General features: G+C 42.3%; 1 protein-coding gene across 1 annotated transcript in view; it reads left to right on the forward strand.

Annotated features, from left to right (window-relative positions):
• The first annotated feature begins 583 nt into the window (after window positions 1-583).
• Tcf4 (transcription factor 4) overlaps window positions 584-17,336 on the forward strand; it is a 170,717-nt gene continuing 153,964 nt past the window's right edge. Inside the window, exon 1 of the mRNA XM_059246049.1 lies at window positions 584-639. The gene's annotated coding sequence lies outside the window, so the exon portion shown is untranslated. The remainder of the gene's footprint in view (window positions 640-17,336) is intronic.

Raw genomic sequence — 17,336 nt, forward strand, 5'->3', positions numbered from 1 at the left:
ATGTGTCCTCTCCATCATCGTGTTGATCATGATGAGGATCACTCCTGGGAAAGAGAGTTTTCAAAAGGGAGGAGAGAGGGGTGGGGGGAAGGGGGCTTAGAATTTCGAACAGTGTCTTTGCTAGTTTCACCATCTGGAGAGCCCGTGATTGATTAGCTCTGGCCTCCCCATTAAGTGTCAATATAATCAATGGGAATTACCAGGCTAGGGTCATTACATAGATCATTTGCCTGCTGTGTAAATAAAAATGAAATTGTTCAAATTTTGTGAGAGAGAAAGAAAGTGAAAATAAGGAATGACAATTTGTTTGTTAGAGAAAGTGGAGGCCACTGGAATGACAGTTTTTGGAAGTGTGGAGCAGTTTGGCTAAGAATAGGAATGAAGGATATTTTTTTTCCAGTTTCTTGTCGCCAGAGTGAGAAAGTGTTATTCCCTGTCTTGCTTGCATACATTGCCAGTAGTGCCTCCTTTACGTATGTAAACATCGGGAATGGGGAGTGGATATCTGTTACCTGCAGGGGAGGTTTTCTTGAAAGGAAAAGCACGATTTATACTGTTTTATTGTTTCTCTTGGCAGGTAAAGCAGAACGGGGCTCATACTCATCTTATGGGAGAGAAAACGTGCAGGGTTGCCACCAGGTAAGTGCCCCTCTGGGTTGGGGAAGAGCTGAAAGTTAACCTGGGAAATGAGAGGGCTGAGCAGCTGTGATTGTGATGTCTGTTCAGTTGTGACACTGAGGTGCGCGGAGGGTAGAAAGCCTCCGGATGACTGTCTTTAAGGAATGAAGCAACCCAGAGCTTAGAACTCACAAACATCTTGTTTTTAGAGCTCGGCGGAATCAAAACTACAACCACGGGCTTGTTTTTCATCAGCCAGTACCCCGGTACTGTGGTACTGTTTGCAGAGCAGCTAGGTCAGTGAAAGTAGGTCCATCAAAAGAGTTTATTTGCAATTAAGAACTTAATAATTTCTCATCCAAGAAATGCTCAGTGTGTCAGATGCTGGGATGGGGGGCGGGGGCGGCGGATAGCTCTTAATTACAGTTTTCTTAGGGGTTAGATGATGTTGTGTGAAAACAGGGTGGGATTGAGAGATAAAAATGTCTGCGAAAATATGATTTGTTGTCCTTTTTTGTTTGTGGATTGTTTTTGGCCGGAAGTCAAGGCCAGCAGGCTAACAGCAAAGCCGTCACAAGGGAAGCATGCGTGAGTTAGGAAGAGAAGAGTACTTTAATGAAATAATGAAATGTCAGTGTAGCACAATGGTAGTGTGTGTGTGTGTGCGTGTGTGTGTGTGTGTGTGTGTGTGTGTGTGTGTGTGTGTATGCACATGTACACGCTCGTGCACCCGTATGTGTACCCATGCCCTCTGCGTTTGCATACTTTCAACTCTCTGGAGAGCCCATTTCTGAAAATACTATCTATAGGCAAAAGTGGAAGCTTTTCCCTCAAGTCAATTCCAATTTTGTAGATTTTTTTTTAAATTTTTGAATTTTAGTCTTATTACCAGTCATGATTAAAACACACATTTTAATTTGTAGCTTTAGAGAGCAGAACTGCTTTCAAAAGCTCTCACTGAAATTAGTACCCTTTAACACCCCAAGTCTTGTACCATTTTATTCTTCACCCAACGAAAAAGTGGACGTTTGTTTTTAGGCAGAAAAGGGATGCTTCATCTTTTAAGCTCTCCTGCTCTCCTAGTTTCTTTAATGATCTAGAAAAAAAATCCACTTGGGATTTTTTTTCTTTAAACAACCTGTTTATTATATCCCTAAAAAATGTAAGCCCACACATGCCTCAATAATATAACTGGGCATTGAAGAAGGGTTCCTTTGTGGGATCCCTCATCTATCACGAAGGTAGAATTCTGGGGGATTGGTTCTGGAGGGGTTTCTCTCCCCTCCCCGCCGTATACATTTGCATTTTAAAAGTTGACTCCTCTGGCCCACTTGCCAATTCAGTCATACTCTGCGTCTAAAAGATTCGTTGCGATGAGCCGCCCAGCGTTTGGTTGAGAACTCTTACAGGAGTGTAGCCCATGGCAGTTTGTGTGGAAAGAATTCTGCAGGAAAGAAATTTACAGCCATTCCAGTGCAACGGAAACATCTTTGGAATGTGAGTGCACATGTTCGGGGCAGATAGCCTGGGCAACCAGCCTTGCAGAGCCGGGTCTCTGGTGTAAAGCTCTCAATTCCTGCAGAAAAGCTGGTTCCTGTGAGTCTGGTTTCGGAGGGTCAAGGCAGAGGTCGCCAGAGTTTTGGGGAGAAGAAAGTTAACAACATCCTTCCTTTTTGCAGATGGTCATGGCACAGGTCACTATTTTTCGCTGGGCCCCTTTTGCTGGTCATTGAGAGAATAGGCTTCCTAGTCCCTGTATCCTTTCTTACTAATAGGAATTGGCATGATTCCTCACAGACATAGAGATTTCCTCTGCTGAGTAAGCCTGAGGCCCCTGAACTTGGGAAAGCATCATCCAGACCGTGGGAGTCAGTGTGTGTGCAGTGTGAAGTCCCTTCTCCCTCGGTTTTTTTGGGAACACTTCTCTCGGGTGAAACTGAACTTATTATTATTTTTTTTTTTTTTTCAAACACCAGGTGAGAAGCGGAGAGGGACATGGGGGGAACTGAGGTGGTTGCCTGGAGTGTGTGAGGGCTGACATTTCGGGACCTCGACTAGTTCCTATCCAGGGAAATTCTTTTGTATATTGGGGATGTTACTGTTCTTGCTTTTCTTGAGAGATTCTTCAGAATCTAGCTGGGAGTGTGGAACAGCCTTTATTCACTCTGAGTTCGGCTTCGTGCTGGCAAGAACTGGCTCTCGGTGTGCTCAGCTTGGTCTCAGCAGTGTCTACCTATAAACAGTGCAGTGCTTAAGGATAATAAAAGGGAAATGTTGAGAATTCCCTGTGTGGGGAAATAGAGCCTGGAGATGAGAATGTGTACATAGTCCGGCTTTCGGCTTTCTGTGGAATTTGAGACAAGAGCAGACCAGAGTTTGTCTCTCAGTGAGTCAGTTTCTCTGGAGCTGCATTGTTCTTTGAACCCTTGTGTACGACTTGAGCTAAACAAATCTCAAAGAAAGGCCGAGTCCCTGTGTCTGGGGCTTGGAGTCTAAACAGCAGATCACAGCTGAAATGATTCCCCACTGTGTAACAAGGTGAGTGACTCTCGGGGAGGGAGGGACGGACGCGTTTGTTTTCTCCTGTTGCTAGTTAGTGAAATGCTGGACAGAAAACCTTTAGACGGCCTGGCCCCAGGAGCTGCAGAGCCGCCTTTTCATAGGATAACAATGTAGCCCGTGAACCTGAAGGGATGAGCAGTGTTCTGTGGGAGCATGCTTATTCTAGTCCCAGTGGCTTTTGGCTCATCCCACACAAACAGTGGTGGTAAGCAACAGGTAGTGAACCGCTGTCCTGGAGGATTTACTTATTATTGTGAGATGGCTAGGGTTACAAAACTACATCACTGTGATATATATGCATTCAGAGAGAAAGTGTGTGTGTGTGTGTGTGTGTGTGTGTGTGAGAGAGAGAGAGAGAGAGAGAGAGAGAGAGAGAGAGAGAGCGCGCATAAGCGATGGATGTGTTTCTCTTAAGGATTTAATATTAATAGCAATAGACATGGTTTTCTAAAACTTGGTATTTTAGCAGGAAAATAAAAAGCCATCTTTATTATTAATTAATTTGGATTCATTTAAAATGAGCAGCAATATAAATAAGCACATCAATATACTTCCATGTGAAGTTATCAGAAATACACATACTGACTTTTTGCAACTTGGGAAATTGTGTAGACAAAAGTGCCTTTTCAAGGCTCTCTCACAAAATACAGAGAAACTAATTTACATCAAATTGGTGTACGGAAATCACACCCCAGTTTTAAATTTTTCTTGCCAACTCACAACCTCATATTACTTTTACTGGCAGAGAAAATAAAATTTATAATGGAAAGTTTGACAGAGACATAAATGAGTGAAAATAAACTTTTTCACAAGTTAGCCCAACCTTAATCCTGTAAGAGCCAGCATTTAATTCCTAGTGGATAACATTGCAAATAACAGAAAGAACGGGGAAAAAGAGTCACTCGCCTTTGATATCTTTTCTCCTGTGCTGAATAGGATCAGTTTGCAGACATTTCATTTTTGCCAAATTCTACTAGTTTTTTTTATGCAAGATTAGGTCGGCAGAATCGATAATCTTGAGTGTGGAAATTTTCATTCTGAATAGAAGTTTGACAATGGTGACTAGGAGATGTGTGTGTGTGTGTGTGTGTGTGTGAGAGAGAGAGAGAGAGAGAGAGAGAGAGAGAGAGAGAGAGAGAGAGAGAGGATGGCTGGGAAGCTTAGTGCTAAGTTCAGTCAAATGAGTGTTTCAGGAGCTGGCCTGAAGCCTTTCTAACTCCCCAGGTGATTGACTGTACAGCTAAGTTTGACCTTTTCAGATAATGTTCTGCTGAATTATGTACCCTTATACTGATACTTTTTCCAGAATCTGTCTGTCATTCCTACTGACCTTGATAAAGCTTTTGACTTCTTGCCTTAATTAGATTGTTCAAGGCATGGATCTATATTACATACGACCTCCATTTCAAAGACACTGAAATTTTGTGATATGCTAAAATCTCGGTCGGACATTGCTGTACTGACAAGCCAAGCCCACACCTCGTTCCCTCTAGAAGTAGTTGAGGCCCAGGTTGCCCTCAGCCATGCTTGCTTCCCTTCAAGCAGCTACGGACATAGGACTGTGCTGATAGTGTTAGACGTGTAGATATGAACACTGATAGAATGGACTTAAAATTGTATCGAATTAAGCTAGCAGACTCTTGTTAAATTTCAGAAGCTTTAAGTCTGTCGAGGAAAGAAGTCATTTCTTTGTGTAACTCAGTTTGTAAATCACTGAAACTAAACGTGTCATTGACTCTGAAATGAATTATAGATTTAAGAATGGGGGTTTTCTTCTAATTATTTGATGAAAGGGGGTGTAAAAAGCATTACAACTGATGTAATTCTAATGCTTTGATCCTTTTTAAAGTTTTTTTTCCCCCCTCTCTAAAGTCAAAATAGAAAAAATAGATATACGTTAAAAAGACACAGACTCTTTCAGTCTGCCATGAAAATGCCTACTTACACTCTGCGGAGCTGAAACCTATTTTGATTTTTAAAAAGATGTGGTGTTTGAATGCTTGCATCTTGGTTCAGCGTTGATCCTCTGTGTTGTTCCTGAGAGCAGTTCCTATGTCCTCCCCTACCCCAGCCCTCTGCTTTCCCTTTGTGGCATTTCTGCTAATTTCCCATTATTTATGTTCATTGAATATTGGCTACCACCAGGGCTCCAGAAACTCCTGGAGAGCAAAGGCCAAGTCTGCTTTATCTTGCCTTGAGTATCATGTGCCTGGCAGGTTAAAAATCGGAAGACCTCACGTTTGTTTTCTCAGCACCACTGTTGGCAAACATCGGAGGGACTGACGTTTGAACAGCAGTGTTTGTGAACTGTGTTGTGGGCATCGTTTTCTGTGCCTATGATAGTCAGAAAATGACATTCAAAAGAAGCCTTTCCTTCTATCTTGAAAGGCTCCCACAGCTTCTGTCACGTTCTGGAGTGACACCACAGGGTTCTCTGAGCTGACTGTCTAGCTGGGCTTCACTGACTTGTTGATTTTTTTGTTTATTTTATTTTTTTAAATTTCTGCCATTTCTTCCACATGCATAGTTGACCTTTCTCTGTCGGGAAGGTAATTGTAAATGTTTTGTGTTTCTGGTGGGGTATTAATGGAACCAGCGATCAAAATCCCGATCTGATCATTTGGCCATATCCGAGTGAACAGTGGGGCAGGATGTTTGCAATCGGGATGGCTTTGGACATTTCAGGCTCTGAGTTCGCTCTAAGTGTGCTACTGTGGCTGTCCTGAAGCGGTGGTTGGTAGGCAGTAGCCTATCCTTTTGCAGAGTTCTAATATAACCCGCTTTCAAATGATACCCAACACTCACTAAAGCAGAAAATGTATCTTCTCTTTCATCATATTGATCAGTGTCTATTACAATCTTCTAGGGATGTGTTGGGTACTAAGGAGAAAGAAAAGGGGAATCCTTTTACCCCCACTGACTTCTTCCTGTTTGGATGTTAAAGAGGGACCAAGGATTGGTGTTCGCATTCTTATTCCTCCATGTATACATACATGCATCTTCCTATCTATCATTTCTGTTAGTCTGTCTGTCTGTCATCCATCCTCTATGTGTGCTTGACTAAGATTGTCTCAAACTTTCAGGCTCAATTGATCTCCACACCATCCTGAGTAGCTAGAGCTATCGACATATCTTGTTTTTATTTTACATTCACATAAGGAACATTTTTAAGAACCCAGAAAATTTGAAAAACTAATAAAATGAAATGTCTTATATCTACCATATAAAGAGTTGTTAATATTTATTATAATTTTGTGTATGTAACCTGTAACCTGTAAGCACATAAATTCTCAGAAAACCCCCTTTAAGTGACAGTGCTAAGATGTCTACCCTAGATTTTTAAGGATATATCTCTTCAAAATAGGGCACATGCCTTTCTTAACTAAAATACTGTTATACTCTCCTAAAGAAATTATCGGTAATTTCTTCTTCCTGATTCCTATTCAGATTGCTTCAGCTGTCTCCATAAAAATGTCCCCATTGGTTTTTAAAAAGTGTCGCATTGGTGCATGACATTTGGTTTCTGTACCTTTTAGTCATCTCAGATGAGAGCAGGTCCTCTTTTGGTTTGTTTGACTAGCGGTGGCCCCAAAGAGACCCGTGTGATTGCCTTTACGGTATCCCCCTTTCTAGAAATGTGGGTTCATTTCCATGTGATGCTACTTAATTTGTACCCCACTCATTTCTCTGTACACGGAAAATCCAGGCTTACTGAGGTTCGGGCTGGGCGTTTCTGTGTAGATGATCTCGGGGGTGACATGGAGTACGCCTTTGTCATCCCACCAGGACCCTGGACTAATGGCAATGCTCATTGGATCATCTGCTTAACCCGACAGTCACTAGGTCACTGTCATAAGGAAAGCTTTTCTGTCTTACAAACGGTGGCCCTTTGGTAGTAGGCAATTACGTTGTTTCTCTACAAGCTATTCCCTGGGTGGTTTTAGCCTGTGTTGATGAAACCTATGTGAACCACTGCATTTTAAGTGGGATGTATTTTAATTAATTAATTAACTTTTGTGTGTGTGGTATATGCATGTGTGTCTGTACCAGTGCACTCATTTGTGGGTACCTGTGTGGAGGCCAGAGGTCGTCTTCTGGTACCTTTCTCATCTCCCTCTATGTTTTTGAGACAGGGTCTTTCATTAAACCTGGAACCCAGTGTTTCTGTTTGGCTAGCTGGCCAGTGAGCTACTAGGATCTGCCTATTTCCACATCCCCCATTACTGTTCCACACCCGCCACACCCTGTTTGGTTTTTTTTTGTTTGTTTGTGTGTGGGTTTTTTGTTTTTTGTTTTGGTGGTTATCGTGCGAGGCATCCAAACTCGGGTTCTCATGTTTGTGTGGCCCTTTACCTACTGAACCATCCTCCCAGCACTCAAAGTGATAGCTTGTCGGCAATAGCAGCAACAATCTAACATTTTCCGTGTGTAGCTGACAATCCTCTCTCCCGAGGAAAAGAGCTTCTTTCATTGTTCACTTTTTTTTTTTTAATGCCACCACTTTTAGTGTTCCATGTGGATAACGGTGTCGTGTCAGTGATCCTTGGTTTTAATATGCCCCTTACCTGTGGGCTACTGGCTGCAGTAAAACTTTTTTCCAGTCTCTGATAGTCCATTGATAAGAGAAACAGTCATGGCCCAGGAAGCTGCTCAGAAAAGTCCTAATGGCAGGAGGCAGAAGTAACCGGTGGCCTAGATCTTTGCAAGCGGAACTCTGGTATTCTTTAGCTGAGATTTGGGGCTTTTAAAATAAACCTCTAGTTTCTTTAGCTGTTAGGTCAGTCTTGCAATAAGTGCCGCCATTTCTCCGAAGTCTCTTCATGCTCTTCTGTATTGGGTTATTGCTGCTAAACCCATGAGGGCTGGCTGCCAGCAGCTGACCCACGCACTCTTGGGGGTTGCTCCCATACTCTAGACTCTGCTCTGTGAGGAATCAGCAAGGTACTGGAAATAATCCCCTCCCTGACCAATCCAGATGTGGTTGAAGAATTAAGTCAATGTGTGTACATTTCTGAAAGACAGTTTGGGCTGGACTCAGGGAAGGCTGGGAACTAATATTAGGTGCCAATATAAGCCTCTAGAGTGACTGTTAATTACTCCCATTTAATGGCTAAGAAATAGAACCCAAATAAATGGAAGAGGCAGATTCCAAGTCACTGTGAGTTAGGTGTCAGAGACAGGTTTCTAACTCTGGCACGTCTAGTTTCAAAGACAGAACCCTTTTTCCCTCCTACCCTAGGTTCAGACTGGGGTTCTAAGTTCTGAGGTCTGCACTGGGTCTTATCTAGGAAAAATATGCTCTGTGGGTTTCATGGTCCCGAAGAAGTCTGGACTAGCACAGTGTTTATAATAGAACATCTTCACTCTGATCTGTTCAGATTGACAGTGAGGACTAGGGCATGTCCTGCCATTCCCAACTGCCCTGCATTGAAAAAACATATTGTATGAATAATCTATTTAGTAACATCCTCAGTCTTAGCATGTGCAATTTCCTCAAAATCAACGCGGATTTCCTGTGAAAAGGCTGGGGTGGAATATGTCAATTCACATTTTAGCACCAGCACAAACACTTCCTTTAAAATGTACAGATTCTCTGCTGGCCTTGGTTTTCACGTGGTGCTGGCACAATAAGGTTTGCCATGACGCATTTGGATTCATAAGCAAATCAGGTTATTGTCCCCAAAACACCACAACAGCGTAAGGTAAAATTCCTAAACAATAGCTTTAGTAGACTCTAGAACGTGACCCAGTCATTTCCTGGCGATGACATTTAACCTACTTATGCAGTATATTCAATAACAGGACACAGGTTAAGAATATAGGGCAGTGTTGCTCAGTTCAGGATAAGGATATACAATGCCATCACATGTGTTTTGAGATAATGTATGACTACCAAAGTTAGACATTTAGTGTCCAGATTGTAAATTCATGAAGATTTGGGATGCACTTCCTTTTTCTTATGTAAAGCATTAGGAGTTTTTGATAATTACTAGAAATTAGGACTATAATTGTTCATTTTGTATTTTTATTGTGTATAGAGAAAGGAAAGTCAGTCAATATTAAAATATTGACATAATTCTGCAGTGTGCCCAAGAAAGTTCCACACAGACATATATCTTTGTGTCTTGTAGAAGTGAGGATAGCCCTAGAGCTCGTTAATAATCTTTTACTCACAGTTCAGAATCAGGATAACCTTCAAAAGTGATGTGGCCTGAATATAGTCTTGTGTCTAAACTCACGTACAACATCATTCCACATTCAAGGGAATGTTTACTTGGACTCCTTGAAGTGGAACTCAAGATTAAAGTGTCCGTAGTAGCAGAAGATAGGAATTAAACCCCTCACCTGAATGAAATCCCTTAGAAAGTTAGTGAATTTGCTGTTGAGCCTTATTTCAGTAACCTGCCCAGAATTGACATGCTCCTTCTTTTGGGCAGTTTTTTGTTCGTTTTTCATGTGTATGTGAGTTTGGTTCTGTGGGCTCATTCATCGATACACCGAAGAGGATAGCCTGAAATATGGCCACCTGCTCACAGTGGGCTGAGGCTTGTCTGTTGGAAGGAGATCATAGTAGCACATAGCCCCAGTAGAAAGGGCCGTTTGCCTCTTTTTGCTCCCACGTTACTGCTCTGCAAATACTGCTTTTTTTTCCCCCAGAGCATGGCACTGATTTGTGTCAGACTGTCCTTGTATTTAATAAAGGGAGAAGTCACATTTTGGTGAGATTGAGACTTTAGGCTGGCATTTCACCAGATCTCCTTGAATGGGATCTGTTATCAGTCATGGTATCTAGTGACCCGCCCCCCCAACCCTCTGCAATGGTCCTCATTTCTTCTCCCCTCTCTGTTCAGAAGACCTCTTTTAGTGAAAGGATTTTTGTAACTTGAGTAAAATATATCCTCTTATTTTCAGCCCACCATAAAGCCATGCTTATGTGCATTTGGGACCACAGAGAGTCAATGTTACGGCATAACTAAGGAGTAACAGCATGGATGTTTTCCAGCAATGACCATCCCCAGAGTGCTATATGCGTGGGTCTCTGTACGTTAGAGTTTGACTGTGCATGCATGCAAAGTAATCCAGGCTTATTTGTACCACCATAATGAACAGCAGGCCACTGAATCTTTTCAGTTTTATTGGTATTATATACAGTAAGTTATTAAATTTCATCTCTGTAATACACCTGCAGTAAAAGAACCAAACATTGCTTCACTTAAGAACACGGTGTGTGTGGTATGATGCCCATCCCTATCACACACCCCCAACAGCTGCTTACAGATTGCAAGATCCATTGTGTGTATTCCCTTGGGCCCACCTCTAATAATCGAGACACATCTGCCATAGCAGTATTATAGGCATATGTAGTTTTATTGAAAACTATACCTGTAAAAAATTAAATAACTCCTACCTCAATTAAATTGGCAAGCTACCTTTTGTAAAGATCATATTGCAGACCTCCAGAGAGACCTAGGGAGTTCATTTTATACTTATATTACAAATCACCAAGTATGTTATTTTTATTTAGCTGAGGAGCTGGTATTTCTCAGGCTTTGATGATCAGATACTTGATCTCTTCTCATCTGTGTTTAACTTTTCGCCTATCTCAACATATAAAACAAGAATTACAAGTAAGGAATAGGAAGAAAATATTGAGATTTTCCTGCCATGAACACAGGGTAAACAAAGGCACAGGGAAGGCTGCCATGTTCCTCTTTAAGTGGGCGTTTGAGTAAATATAAAGGTTATCAATCAGAATCTGACTTGTCACTCATCTTAGAGATTGGTTGAGATGCTACAGCAGTGCTTCTCCAGTTTCCCAAAGCTGTGACCTCCTACCCCCTCTTATGTGCATTATGTGTATTTTGTGTGTTTTGCCTGCATGTATGTCTGTGTGAGGGTGTTGGTCCCCTGGAAGAGCAGTCGGTGCTCTTAACCACTGAGCCAACTCTCCAACCCTGCTGAGATCTTTAATACGGTTCCTCATGTTGTGGTGACCCCCCAACCTTAATGTTATTTTCATTGCTACTTCATAACTGTAATTTTGCTGCTGTTATGAATTTGTAACATAAATGTCTGTGTTTTCTGATGGTCATAGGTGTCCCCTGTGAAGGGTTCATTTGGTCACTAAGGGAGTCGCAAGCCACTGGTTGAGATCCACTGGTCTACAAGCTGCTTTAAGACCTGTGAGGTCTTTACAAAATAGCAGGATATAATCTGGTGGTCAAATGAGTTAGTCGATCCTACTGAGCATATGCAGGAGATTGCTATTGGATTACATCTTTGTGATCTGAGGTCTTCACAGAAGAGGCAGGATGTTATCTGATGGTCAAAAGAATAAGTTGGTGATACCAAGCACATGGATTAAATGTCTTGCATTAATATGTTTTCTTTGTGTAATGCAGACTGAGCTGATGATGAATGTCTATAATTTAATTTTTATACAAAGAGGAACATTTAGTGATACTTTCCTTTGGCTGTATGGCTGCTGGTAGGTTCTTCATGCCCCACTAAATGACCACCAAGCCAATGCCCATAGGGACAGTACTGATTAGACTCAGTGGGTAAAAAAAATTATATAAAAAAGGCACAGTGTTGGAGGGGAGATGTGATTCAAGGGCCTGGAGGAGAGGGAGAGGAGAGCTGAGGGCTGCATATAAAGAAGATGCATTATATGCAGGTACAACGTTTTCGAAGAATAAAGAAAACACCAGATTATATGCAGCAGTGTGATTGGCAATTGGTACTGTTTTCATTAGAGGGTAGAGGTATGCCTTGCTTCCTTTGCTGTCTAGTTTTATAAGGTTTTGTTTGTTTGGTTGTTGTTGTTGTTGTTGTTTTTCTGTCTCAGAGAAGTCTAGACTACTTTAGCATAAATTTGGATGAATTATTGTGATATATTGCATAAACTAGCAAATCAAAAATTAAAACAATATTTAGTGATTAACAACACCCCACATAGGTTACTTTTGTCAACTGAGCACTTCATGTAGAGGGGGTGTCTGTCTAGGTCTTCATGTCAGGGCATCTTTCCAGTATTATGGTGAGTTAATCAAGAAGAAAAGCTTATAAATTTCCTCAAACTATTACGGGAAACGAAATCCAAAGACAAGATGCCAACCACCTAGAAAGAATGTATACCATAAAAGAAGAGTAGGAACATTCTGCACCACGGTTTGGTAGCAAGAACTTTTTCATGCTACTCCAAAGGACTGTAAGTGAATGGATGCTGAAATGATAGGTGTATTGTTTCTCTAAGAAGAGCATAGACCTAGGTAATAGATTCCTGAACACAATTGGGAAGTAGATGCTTTCCAAGAGCAATATGACAGAAGGTAGAAAATCAAATATTGACTACCAGCCATGACTGTGCATAGTTGCACATTTAAATAATTTGCTTTTCCAGTAGGAAGATTGATTAAAAAGATTCTCCCTTTGGTTCCAGTTGGGATTACCTGATCCCATTGGATTTGTGTGCAGTCTTCATTCTCTTAGAGGATGCAGAATTTTATGGTAATAAAAGATAGAGCCATTTACTCTAGTTGGCACCCCAGTTTCCTAGAGTTAGAATTCAGGATCTTAGACTTCAATGTCATGAAGAAGTTTCCCTTTTGTTTTGTTTTCAATGAAAATGCATTATGAACTTTAAACAAGCTTTTCAAACACAACTGATAGGCTATGTGGGCATTATGTCGTAACTCAGGCCGCAGCATTTTTTGAAGTACCAATGCACTGAGTATTCTATCTACCCACGGCTGTGATGTCCTCCTATAAAAACGTCTATCACCATTGCCCTTGAGCTGTGACGTCTGCTCTGGTAAACGCTGGAGCTGGGAACTGTCATGGGCAGGCAGAGTAAGTGGTGTGACATGACGTCACTAGTGGCAAAGGATTTGCTATGGACGGTCACATGTGGCAAAGTAGAATGTCAGCAGCTGCCACCCTTCTGAGATCATCCCTCAAGGAGTCTTTTGGCACCTCTGCCATTTAACTGTCTCAGCCAAGAAGTCACTGGTATAGACCTGTGCCTTCTTTCCCTCACCAGCAGATACCAAGTGAATCTTGTCTGAATGTGTTTGAAGGACAAGAGACTTGGAAGTATTTTGACAATGGAATCAGTAGAGCTGTTGGGAAGGAAGGGGGCTCTTTATGTTGAGGAAGGGTCATTCTGTTATTTATTTCTAGGGAACTTGTGTTCTACATCAGCCGATAGCACACACATTCTCATTCTTGAACTTTACACTCGGACTTCATCACATAGCAGATTTGCATCTCATGGGGTACTAGCTACTCTCTAAAATTTAACTGTTTCTCAGAAACACAGAGATGTCGAGGTTGGTGGCTCCTCTGGAGTTCTAGGCAGATATTTTGCTTTGTCACTTGGTGCACATGGTTTTACTTTTGCTATAGACGGTCACAGGTGTACTCTGATAATAAAATCCAGGCATCCTAAACCACGTGTATACTCTCAGCTGTCTATCAGAGCTTTCTGGAACATTCAACAACAATATACTTGAGTAAACTTCCATTTTTGGATACTTCCATTTTGAATATTTAAGGTTTGTATGTTTGTGTGTACAAGGTTTGAGCCAATCGTCCACTCATTTACTAAAGTGCTCTAATGCTTGGGGCTTTCTAAATTCATGTTTGTACTTGATTTGGACCTTTTTATAAAATGAAGGTAAAATTGGGAACCTTCAGGCATATTACCAGAAAAGTAGGTAATTCACTTTGGGTGTTAGATTTGAATTCCATTGTTGCTCCTCCTTGGAATTAATCCATTTGTGTCCATTGGCTTAGTCACTGACAACCTCCAAGCCCACTCCCATCCTTGACTGGTTGATCTCCCTCATCTGCAAAAGGCCTTAGTTTCCAGATCAGGCCATTTCTGCTTCCAGGATACCAGAGACTCTTGCTCCTCTGAATCCCCTTCTCCACTGCTGTCTCCCTGTAGCCCTCCTGCCCTCAGCATGCCATTAGCATGAGCTTTCCAGTGGCCACTGGAACCACTGGCTTTGCTCAGGTTTCGTCTGTGACCTCAGAGTCCCGCCTCTGGTGGATAGGACAGCATTTTGGTCACCTAGATCCTCTCTCACCTTCTGGCCTTGTCCATATGTACCACTCACTGTCAAGTTCTCCTGCACCAAGCTGCTTCATTCTCTTATTGCCCTCCCTCTCTTAACCAAGGCCCTTTATCCTCTAAGATGATTTTTTATCTCGCCTCTCCTTGTTCTCATCTTATCTCCCTTTAATCAGATAAACTCAAATCCTTTGTTCTACTCAGCCATTGTTTTTTCTTTGATGTTGGAGCCATGCTAGAGTGAGGTCCCACGCTTCCGTGCTGGGTTTCCTAATAGCTATTCCACTCTGCAGGCAGAGGCCAGCAAGCCAACTCTTACCCCTCTATCTCAGTACTCAGTAGAGTGGATGGATGAGCAAATGAATGCCTGAGCCAACAGTGATGTTGACTGTATCCAAGTCACGTGCAGTATTGAAATACCTTTGTTAATGATATCATTAACCCTCTCTTTAATCTCATTATTGATATAAGAACCAAGACTCAGAGAGCCTTTCACCACTAATAATAACCAGAGATAGAACTAGTCAGTAATAGTAACCAGAAATGGAACTAGTCAGTGTGTTAGATTGGCTACCTAGCACTTCTTTACCCTTGGATAAAGTTGGAAGAACTTTTCCAAGATGTCTTTCTTTTTTTTTTTTTTTTTTTTGGTTTTGTTTTGTTTGGGTTTTAGTTTTTTGAGACAAGGTTTTACTGTGTAGCCCTGGCAGTCCTATAACTTACTGTGTAGACCAGGCTGGCCTTGAACTCACAGAAATCCACCTGCCTCTGCCTCCCGAGTGCTAGGATTAAAGGCATTCACCACACCTGCTGCTGGGGCAAAAGTTGTTTTTCTTTTCTTTTCTTTTCTTTTCTTTCTTTCTTTCTTTCTTTCTTTCTTTCTTTCTTTCTTTCTTTCTTTCTTTCTTTCTTCCTTTCTTTCTTCCTTTCTTTGTTTTTGTTTTTCGGGACAGGATTTCTCTGTGTAGTTTTGGTGCCTTTCCTGGATCTCACTCTGTAGATCAGGCTGGCCTTGAACTCACAGAGATCCACCTGGCTCTGCCTCCTGAGTGCTGGGATTAAAGGCGTGCGCCGCTGCCGCTGCCGCTGCCGCCGCCGCCGCCGCCGCCGCCGCCACCACCACCACCACCACCACCACCACCACCCAGCCAAAGTTCTTTTCCTATAGAGGTTCCAGCTCTCCTTTTACTGGCAGCGTCCTTGGACACATGTATCATACTGCCATCCTGGGAACTCTGTCTGCCAATAATGAGACAGAGCATCTCTAAGGAGTGTCTGAGGCTCAGCCATCCATCTAGACAGCCATTGCAGGCCTCCAGAACAAGGAGAGTTAGCAGCTCTCTGGTGTTTCTCATAGGTACACATTGAAATAACATGGCATATGTTTCCCATGCTGCCACCTCTCATTGGTACTAAGTCCCTAATGATCCCCTGGGAGCACTGAAGAGGACCACAGTCTTCTTGAAAGTAGGAAAGGTCTCGAGGCTGACGGGAGAAGCCTAGTACTAGCTGCATCTTGTCTCCCGTGGTTCTCCTTGTTCCATCTTGCTTAGTAGGAGATGGAGAGTACAAGGAAGAAATGGGTGAGTTAAACAGACCATGGTTTGCCTCTTCGTGTTTCCTCTCCATGATTGTGATCTTGAAGTAGGGCACGAAGAAGCTAATGATGACAACAAATTTAGCCCTGTTTATTTTTATTTCTTATTTTATTTTATTATTTTTTTGAAGTTCTTGAAGATAGAATGTTAGTCAGAAAAGACAGCTAGTGGCCAAACCCACTTTGCAGCAAGTAGAATCCAGAGGCGAGAGATGGTAGATTTACTTAGCAATATACAAGAGCTCTCACCCATATTGACCACGTAAGACAAAATTCCAGTAGCATCATGTGGAAGCGTTTCCTAGATGGGCGGCCTTTCTGTCTTCTCAGAGCAGAGGGCCATCTAGGCTAAGAAGTCATACCCAGTGGCAGCTGGAAATTCAGCCTGAAGAAATTTCTAGATGAGTGTTCCTTTGTTCAGCTACCACTGAATTGCTCTGTCACAGAGCCAGAGGGTGTCGTTTGCTTGTAAATACTGAGTTTTTGAAATGTCACTGTAACACTGGAAAAATGTTGTCTCAGAAGGTTGCCAAAGTGACAGAATCCCGACATTGTAAATACCAGCCAACACAAGTGCTCATAAATGACAGGAATAAAATATACTTGACTAAATCCATAATAATCACTGATAACACTGTTTACCCCCAGTGACCAGGCACTGTGAACTTGGATAAAAAGCACATGTGTGCAGCCATCACTAGTGTGAGCCTCTAGTCATTCCAGAAAGGCTCCCTAAATATGTAAAAGCTTTATAATAACTAAGAAGCAAGATAGGTTGTCAGCGGCCCCAGAGGAACTGGCTAGAGCCCTAGCTGTCTTCAGCACCCTAGGGGGCTGATAAGGCCTCCATTGTTCAGCTAAGAACCCAAATGTAAGCCGGGCCAGACAGGCTTAGTGGACTATTTTCAATCCATGTAATTCATAGACTGTCCCTCGCAAGCTAGAGGCAGAACTTTCCTGTGTCGTACACATAGTGTGAGGGAGGAGATAAAAATAACATCAGGATTCAGTGAAACCCTAAACTTGACTTAGACTTGTAAGGGCTGGCCAGACCTTCCTCCGGCCCTGTGACTTCTGTAACTCAGGGCTTTTCTTGATGATAACTTCCTCCCTTCTGGAAGTGATTGCTTCCTTACCCTTTCTGCTCCAGCATTAAAGAGGCATTTGGCTATCAGGATTCTGAGAAGGCATATACTAGTTGGCAAGCTAATACCTCCTTAGCTTCTGTGATGTGTCCACTCTGGCTGTTCAAATGGAGCACCCCACAAATGACCATCTCCTGAGAAATCCTCAAAACGGTGGATCTGGATGGCGTGGGGTTCAGTCCCCCTGGCTTTCAAATAGATGAACACAAGATCAAGTCACTCCGGTGCTTGGAAGTGCCTCCCACCCCCAAGGCACTAGACCTTCCCTCAGCTGTTCAGGGCGAACTCGAGCTGCCTGAAGCAAGTCCCTCAACTTTTCTATAGGTACAGAAACTTT

Source organism: Peromyscus eremicus, chromosome 19 (assembly GCF_949786415.1).
Source record: "Peromyscus eremicus chromosome 19, PerEre_H2_v1, whole genome shotgun sequence".
Classification (NCBI taxonomy): Eukaryota; Metazoa; Chordata; class Mammalia; order Rodentia; family Cricetidae; genus Peromyscus; species Peromyscus eremicus.